The sequence below is a fragment of the Phyllobates terribilis genome, unplaced genomic scaffold (genome assembly GCF_046119375.1).
Source record: "Phyllobates terribilis strain yellow unplaced genomic scaffold, ASM4611937v1 Scaffold_1__5_contigs__length_1240528914, whole genome shotgun sequence".
Classification (NCBI taxonomy): Eukaryota; Metazoa; Chordata; class Amphibia; order Anura; family Dendrobatidae; genus Phyllobates; species Phyllobates terribilis.
In genome coordinates this window covers 786621212-786629729 of record NW_027362761.1, presented here as the reverse complement: position 1 = coordinate 786629729, position 8518 = coordinate 786621212, and positions in this window count along the sequence as shown.

Below are 8518 nucleotides of genomic sequence, written 5' to 3'. Positions count from 1 at the left end.
TTAGGTTGCCTTGATCCAAAGGTGGTGCTATCGATGTCGGACAGCGCTCAACACCAGCTGGTGTTACCACCTCCAAAGAAAATGATGACCTGCCAATCACGCTGGCTGTTGCGGGTAAAGAGGTGGCAGGTCTGCGCCCCAAAACAGGTGTGACTGCTGTCCCCCCAGTCACAGAGGATGAAGAGGCCGCGGATGCACAAGATATGGCAGACGGTGGTTGGCCCGGCCGGCTAGGCCGCATTGTAGCACACTGAGCTTCCCACTGCAACTTATGCTTCATGTCCATGTGCCGGTTCATGCATGAAGTACTCAAACTATGTATTTTTTGGCCTCTACTTAGCTTTTGCTGACAAATGTTACAGATAACACGAGTTGGGTCATCTTTATCGATCTGAAAAAATGCCCAGGCTATGCAAGGCTTAGCACCCATGCGACCTGAAGAGCCACCACGACTTGTGGTGAGAGGCAGAGTTGTGTTTGAGGATGCAGTTGTTGACGTGCTTCCAGTACTACGTCTCTGTCCAGGAAGGCGCAACCTGACCTCGTCGTCACTAGCATCTTCCTCCACCTCCTCTGCTGACCTCATCTCTTGGCTGACTGTAGGTTGACAGTAAGTGGGATCTCCAACCTCATCATCATCACCCTGTGCGTTATCACACCCGTCGTCCTCAGAGCCAACCTGTTCCTGCCCTGACAAAAAACTAAAGTTGTCGCTCCAATCAGGTATTTGAGTCTTATCATCGTCTTCCTCATTGTCTCCACCAACAGGAGTTACAGTTTGGGAATGAGGGTCTACATTATGGTCAGAACCTTCTGCGTCTGGTCCTGGATCCGACTCATAAAGATTCTGGGCATCAGTGCAGATCATTTCCTCGTCTGGATTCACAGAAGCGCTGGAGTCGACCTCTGATTCCCAGGCTATAGTATGAGTAAACAGCTCTGCAGACTCAACCATCTGTTCTACCTCATACTCAGACGGGCAGCTGGAGATTTGGGAGCTGTGAGGAAGCAAGTGCGATTGGGGTGACACCTTTGAGGACTGGAGTATTTGTGATGTTGAAGTTGATGTGGAGGAGAGCCCACTTAAAGGAGCACTTGATATCCGTTGAAGCACCTGCTGTTTTTGTGCCTCATCTGGAATTTGTAGCGATTGGCGTGGCCGTAAGAAAGGGATCTTATCACATTGTCCGCTAAAAGAAGTAGACATTTTAGTTTGGCTGGAAGATGGTCTTTCTTCTGCAGATGTTACTGTTGCTTTAACACCTACCCCACGGACACAACCTTTTTTCCCCTTCCCAACACGCCTATTCCCCTTTCCACCAGCAGCAGGCCTTTTTCCACTCATTTTGGTGGTTAACTAATTCACAACTCTGGAGTTGTTTGTGACGCGCCCCTGGGCCTGAGTCGCGCAGCGTTGCGCACGCGGGAGCCTACCCGGAGCCGGATCTGATAGGGGTAGTAGTCTCGTGGCGGTGACCCGGTCCGTGCCCAGGGAGTCAAGCTGAGTGGCAGAGTTTAGCAGAAGATGGTACGGTGTTCGACTACGCCACCCGTTGAATGCGGCTATGAGGCCGCCGCTGCAGGGCAGACCGCTGAGGCCGGTGGTACGATTGTGCAGCGTAGATGGTATAACCCCCAACGGGAGGGGTATGGCCTCAGGGCAGCCGACGTGTTTGAAGGGGGTAGCAGAATAGCATGCAGGTAGCAGGAACCACTCAGAGACGGTGCGGTGTAGTTCAGGGTCTTTACTAATGACAAAGGTAGACCCTCCCGGAGTACTGGCTAGCGATCGGGGCCTGGTCAGTCCGTGAGCAGATGGGATCTCCCCTGGCCAGGCGGAGTTGTAGGCCTCCCCAACTAATTGTACTCTTCTGGCTACCTTGCTAGAGGCGGGTAAAAGTAGCCCACGTCCCTGAGTGTACAGTGTGGTGCTCACCCGTATGCCCGGTGACTCGGGGCCTTCTGGTAGCTTCCGCTCCACGACGGCGGTGCTGGTCCCTTGCGTGTGACCGTGCCTTCGGGTTTCTTGGCCAGAGGACCTGAAATCCCCTGCCGGTCGGTTTCTGCTGCTGGGTAAGGATTAGTCCCCACAGCCTCGGACTCCGGGTCCGGTGAGAACTCTTCAATCAGGGCGAGCTCTACAGCTTCCAGCCCCTGACTCTTTTTAGCACTACTCCCACTGAGCTCCTGATCTTTCTTTCCTATAGCTGCTCCTCTCCAGACCAGACTATGTCTCTGTCTGGGACTCTTCTTCTCCTCTTTTTCTTCTCCAACCCTGCCTCAGCCCCAGTTTTATATAGGGGAAGTTCTTCCCCTCCCAGGACTGGGCAGGAGGTGTGGCATGCATAGGATTCCTGACCAGGAAACCTCCCACCTGCTCCCAGACGTAATATTGCTATTACTGTGGAAACCAGACCCCTGGGGTGCCACATTCCCCCCTAGTGAAATTTAGTACTCCGGGACTAAACATACTTTTGTAAACATAACAAGTTATAAACAGAAACAGTACAATAAAGAAAAACACATTAGGATGGTCACGGCGTGTCCGCAACCGGGTGCAGTTTCTGAAGAAAACAAGGGTGTCCATTCCACCAAAGAACAGGGAGCCGTAACCAGGTAGGGGTCTGTCCTGCCCCGAGTCTTTAACAGTCTTTAGTCCGTTCCTGGGTTACGCTCCAAACATATGTACAAAGGATTCCGGATAATCCATAAACGACACCTATAAAATAACTAGAAATACACAATTATTCACAAGCAACAATAAACAGGTAAATACAAATAAAACAGTTTGAGCACTTTAAATCCTCCAACGTACGGGCAACTGGCCTCTAGTGACCCTAGTAGACCTACGGAGCTGACTGACTGGTCCTGATTTACAGGGTGTAGGGGCTGTCAAAGGTAAACTGGGCAGCTGTCTACGAGCTCTTTGGCTCACTAGGGGCACGGCAGGCTCACTATAAGCAGAGGGTTGATCCTCCTGGTCTGCTTGTGTGGGGTCTTCTGCCTCCTGGACTGGCTGCTCTTCCAGCTCTACCTGTTTCTCCGTAGGTACTCGAGATGCTGGTTGGAGGAAGGTGAGGACGGGTACCACAACAGCGCCATTGACTTGAGTCCAAGACCGAGGGAAGTCTCCGAGCACAGTACTGACCATATCTTCCCTTTCCTCTGCGGGTCGAGGGTCTTCCTGTTCTTCTTCAGGGTTCCGTAGCTGTTCGGGACACTTCTTCAGGTGATCTCGGGATACAATGGCTGTGGTTTCTCCTCCATCCTTACTGATTGTGCAGACTTTCGGGTTCTCATGGCTTGAGGGCAGTACGGTGTACGGGTCCTTCTCCCACTGGTCGTCCAACTTGTGGAGCCGTCTCTTCCTCTTCAAGACCTGCTCTCCAGGTACCAGGGGAACAGCGGGAGCATACTGGTTGTAAGTCTTCTCCTGTCTTTCTCTAGCTTGACAGAGACTTCGCTCCACGCTCTCCTGTACTTTCCGGTACTGCTGCTGCCTCTCTGTGTCCCAGTCCGCTTCTGGTGAAGTGTCCTCGGGTGTCAGGATTCCCATATCCAGATCAACAGGCAGCTTACCAGGTCTTGCTCTCATTAGGTAAGCTGGGGTACAGTTGGTAGAACCTACAGGGATGTGGTTGTATAGGTCCACCAGATCAGGCAGTTTCTCAGGCCACAGACTGCGTTCTTCCAGGGGCAACGTTTTCAGAAGGTCTATCACCACCTGGTTCATCTTCTCGCAGAGTCCATTGGTTTGCGGATGATAGGGTGTTGTTCTTATCTTCCGGCAGCCATACAGAGTGCAGAACTCCTGGAAGATTTCCGCTTCAAAGGCAGGTCCTTGGTCCGTCAGCACCTGCTCTGGGTATCCGTGTGGACGGCAGAAGTGCTGCTGGAAGGCTCTAGCTGCTGTTTGAGCCGTTAAGTCCTTGACGGGGACGACAACCAAGAACCGGGAGTAGTGATCCACGATGGTTAACGCATAGACGTAGCCACTTCTGCTGGGGGTCAGTTTTACATGATCCAAGGCTACCAGTTCCAACGGCTGCTTGGTGACGATGGACTGCAGGGGAGTCTTCTGGCTAGCACGGTCCTTCCTTCTTAGGTTGCATGGACCACAGTCTCTGCACCACCTCTCGATGGTTCCTCTCATGCCTACCCAATGGAACCGCCCGCGCAGCAGGAACTCCAGCTTCTTCCATCCGAAGTGCCCAGCTCCGTTGTGGTATGCCTCCAGTACCATAGCCGCGTCTCTTCTTGGCAGCACTACTTGCCAGATCAGTTCATGCGTCCGGGAGTTAACCATTCTGCGGCACAACTTCCCCTTGTAAAGGAACAGTCGACTCTTCTCAACCCACAGTTGCTTGGCCTCCTCCGGAGCATCTGGGTCAAGGCGGGCATCTGGCTGAGTCAGCATCTCCTTCACCAGTCGGACGGCGGGGTCACTGTCTTGCGTTTCCGCCCAGTTGTAATGAGGTAAGGGGTTGAACGTAGCAGATTGCTTACCCCTTACACGGTGGGAATACTGGATAGTCCCATGACGGTGGAACGCGGGGAGTTCAACTTCTTCCAGTTCCTCTGGATCTTCCCCTACGTCCGGTAAGTTTGGCATTCTGGACAAGGCATCCGCGTTGGTATTGGAGCGTCCTGCCCGGTATTTGATCGTGAACTCATAGTTGGACAGGCGGGCCATCCATCTCTGCTCCAGGGCACCGAGTCTTGCCGTATCCAGGTGTGTCAACGGGTTGTTATCCGTGTACACGGTGAACCGGGAAGAGGCGAGGTAGTGCCTAAAGCGTTCGGTGACTGCCCACACCACTGCCAGGAACTCTAGCTTGAATGAGCTGTAATTCTCAGGGTTTCTTTCGGTGGGTCGCAGTTTTCGGCTGGCGTAAGCAATTACCCGTTCTTTCCCCTGCTGGATCTGGGACAGTACGGCTCCTAGCCCGATGTTACTTGCGTCGGTGTAGAGGATAAAGGGCTGGCTGTAATCAGGGTACGCCAGGATTTCATCCCCCGTGAGGGCCATCTTCAGCTGGCGGAAGGACTCTTCTTCCAGCTTCTCCCATCTGAAGGGTGGCTTCTGGTTCTTGGCCTTCCTGGACTGGCCTATCAGGAGGTCCTGCATAGGAGCTGCCTTTTTGGTGAAACCGGGAATGAATCTTCGGTAGTAGCCTACCAACCCGAGGAACTGCCGCACTTCCTTTACGCTGGAGGGGCTTGGCCATTCCTTAATTGCGGTGATCTTATCAGGGTCGGGAGCCACTCCGTCCGCACTCACCACGTGTCCCAGGTACTGCACCTTTGGTTTCAGGAGGTGACACTTGGAGGGTTTCACCTTTAGGCCGTAGTTTGCCAGGGCTTCGAACACTTCTGCCAGGTGTTTCAGGTGGTCCTTGTAGGTCTTGGAGTAGACGATGACATCGTCCAGGTATAACAGGACCGTCTCGAAGTTTCGGTGTCCCAGACAGCATTCCATCAATCGTTGGAAGGTTCCTGGTGCGTTGCAGAGTCCGAACGGCATGCAGGTAAACTCGCTAAGTCCCATCGGGGTGGTGAATGCGGTCTTCTCCCGGTCCGCCTCTGCTACAGGAACCTGCCAGTACCCGCTAGTGAGATCCAAAGTGGAGAAGAAGTTAGCAGATTTTAAAGCAGCCAAAGACTCCTCTATCCTTGGTAAGGGGTACGCATCTTTGTGTGTGATACGGTTGATTTTCCGGTAATCTACACATATTCTCATGGTGTTGTCCTTCTTTTTAACCAAGACTAGTGGAGCTGCCCAGGGGCTACAGCTATCCCTGATTACTCCAGCCTCCTTCATGTCTCTAAGCATCCCCTTGGCGTGTTGGTAGTGTGCAGGGGGTACGGGTCGGTATCTCTCCTTTATGGGAGGATGGTCTCCCGTGGGGATGTGGTGTTCTACCCCCTTTACTCGCCCGAAGTCTAACGGGTGTTTACTAAACACTCTCTCGTACTCTTGAACCACCCGATAGACTCCCTGTTTCTGGTGTGAGGGAGTGGAGTCAGTTCCCAAATGTAGTTGCTGACACCAGTCCTCCATTGGTTTCTTAGAGCCGTTACCTTCCTCTGGGTGAGATGGAGGCAAGGGTTCCACTGACTGTACAGAATTTTGGTCGATGGTATACAATTTGGCTAGCGTGGCATACCGGGGCAGGTATACTTCCCTCTTCCCGATATTTATTATGCGAACGGGCACCCTCCCATGGCGTACATCAACCACCCCCCGTGCCGTCAAAATGGTGGGCCTACTGTCTGAGTAGACTGGTTCTACCATTGCCTGGTAATCTCTACCTCTCAGACCAATAGCTGCCCGGCACCAAATCATCATTTCACTTTTCGGGGGCATGGCAATAGGGAAAGGGTCACACATTCTCACGCTTCCTATCTCACCACCGCATCAGTGCCCGGATCTCTTTTTGGAGCACTCGCTGCTGGCCGGAGCTGGCGTTCTTGGCAACCTGCTGTAAAATGAAAATCACCTCTGCAAGACAATTTTCAATCACATTAGTTCCTAGAGTTATCTTTGGGTGACTCTCGCGCTTGTCAATGTCTACAATGATCAGTCCCTGTGCTGCCAGCTCGACTCTACCGATTTTAATGGTCATCTCTTTAAATCCGATCTGTGGCACGGGCTGACCATTGCTGGCAATGATACTCAAGTCGTCGTCAGGGTAGCGGGTTATATCCGAGTCATTCCAGTACTGCTTGAAGAGCACGTACGGGATGGTGGTGACCTGTGACCCGTTGTCAAGTAGGGCACTCATAGGAATGCCATCCAGTACCACAGGCAAGACTGGACGTCCTCCCACGTATTTGTCACGCCAGTTCGATGGGCCTGGTGATCTTATTCCTGGGGGTTGGCCCTCTACCCCAGGTTGTGCCAGTTTAAAGGACAGTACCTTGCCATATGTCCGGGTTGGTTGCAGCGGCGGCAGATGGGTTGTCCGTCCTCGTTGTATCGGTCGCTGGGTCTTCCTCTGGCCGGTGGGGTCCTCCTTGGTCGACGCCACGGGATGTCCTCCGGTCCGGATGCCAGCTGGATCTTCCCTGGAGCAGAAACCTGTAAAGACTGCACAGTTCGGGTTAGCGCAGCAACGCTTTTAGCTAGCTCTTGGACCTGATGGTGCAGGTCTGGAGCCGGGTCATTGTTCAAAGCCTGCGCGTCAGCTCCCACAGGCCCTGCCGACAAGGGCGCCGCCTCCTGGTGGTAAGTGGTAGTAGGGCGCCTGTGGGTCACCACGCCACCCGGTGCCGGTTCTCGGAGCACCCGGATGGCTCTGTCCTTGAACTGTGCAAAGTCCAGATGAGGATCCTGTAAGGCCATTGCCCGCAACTGGGTTCGGTGGGCATTGCAATATAGTCCCTCTATAAATTGTTCGGTCAACAGCCTGTCGTCGTTTCCCACGCCGTCAGGGTCGGTCTGCTTAATGGCTCTCAGGGCCTCTTGTAGGTTTAGTGCATAGTCCCTTATATTCTCATGTGCTCGCTGTTTGCACCCGTAGAATCTAAGCTTAATCTCGGCTGAGGTGTGGGTATCAAAGGTGTCCTTCAGCCGGGTTAATATCCCTGCGACAGTCCTCCTCCCAGGTGGCCAGGACTTTACCTCCCTTTGGGCTGCCCCGGTTAGTTGGGCCACCAGGATGCTCACTTTTTGCTCTTCTGTGAGGGGGTACACCTGGAAGAGGCTATCCAGCTTTTCTCTAAAGTCATTCAGGGTATGTGACTCCCCTGAGTACTGGGGTAGCCAGGCTGCCCCCGGGATATAGGGCATGGTGAAAGGCATGACCGCAGCAGCGGCGGCGCTGGCGGTGGCTGTGGCAGTGAAGCTCTCCTCCGTATCCGACATCCTCCTCCCCCCTAGTGGACCGTGGCCTACCTTGCGATGATCCTCTTCCGTAGGCCGCGGCTCCGCAGTGGATCGTCAGGGTTGAGGACCTTCCGTCGCGCTCCTGTGACGTCGGCGTCTGCTGGGCTCCTTCCAGGACCTTACGCAACGTCCTGACGTGAGGCGGGGCTTCAGTTCTCGCGCGCTTTCAGATTCCACGCCCCTCTTCTTCCCGCGCGGCGTCTTCAAGATGGCGTCCAACGGCGGGAAAACTCCACGGATGGCGGGAAGAAGGCAGAAGATGGCGCCGGATGGCGGGAAAACTTCACGGATGGCGGGAAGAAGGCAGAAGATGGCGCCGGATGGCGGGAATCTTCACCACAGGTAAGTTTAACAGTCTTCTTTCAGGCACGCAGTACCCGGTGGTTGCGGGCACGGAATCCTGCCGACTACGCCAAAGTTGACGTGCCCCTGGGCCTGAGTCGCGCAGCGTTGCGCACGCGGGAGCCTACCCGGAGCCGGATCTGATAGGGGTAGTAGTCTCGTGGCGGTGACCCAGTCCGTGCCCAGGGAGTCAAGCTGAGTGGCAGAGTTTAGCAGAAGATGGTACGGTGTTCGACTACGCCACCCGTTGAATGCGGCTATGAGGCCGCCGCTGCAGGGCAGACCGCT